The sequence below is a fragment of the Capsicum annuum genome, chromosome 6, assembly GCF_002878395.1.
Source record: "Capsicum annuum cultivar UCD-10X-F1 chromosome 6, UCD10Xv1.1, whole genome shotgun sequence".
Classification (NCBI taxonomy): Eukaryota; Viridiplantae; Streptophyta; class Magnoliopsida; order Solanales; family Solanaceae; genus Capsicum; species Capsicum annuum.
The window spans coordinates 144,785,867-144,786,493 of NC_061116.1; positions in this window are offsets into that span (position 1 = coordinate 144,785,867).

A 627-nucleotide genomic window follows, 5' to 3' on the forward strand; every position below is an offset into this window, starting at 1 on the left:
CTGGAGACTCAGTAGATGGAATCATTTGCTGGTGGGAAGTTCAATGCTCATGGTGTAATGGTCGCACAGATTTGGTATTCAACGAGCTCTCTGACGATCTCAATTTACTTTCAAGCATGAGATGTCTTGTGCTATAACATGCGACTTATTGCCATACTTGTTAACCATGACAGCAAATATTGGCACTGAAGTTCTACTGTATCTTGCAGAAAAAATCATAGACGCGCAAGGATCTAAATACTAGTCCCCTTTCGCTCTTAGGTAGACGCAGTTATGACAGGAAGCATAATGTCCTCAACTCTCAACTTATTACTTAAGAAATACTTAACCAAATATCCTATATAACCCATAGTTCACACCAGGTAATTAAAGCTCAATTGAAGGAAACAAATGAGTGCGCAATGCTCTGAAGAACATACAAATCAGGATTACCTTCCATCAAATAACAATAATCTTCCATGTCAGGATTGTATTTTATTTATTGTCTTCATTACTAGATCATTGAAAAATACTCGTATCCTCGCACAAAGAAGTGGAAATGAACCTTTTGGACATATATCTGTGATTATTGTGGTTATTCACCAGATCTATAGCCGCATTATCATTGACATAGAATGAACTCTTGAC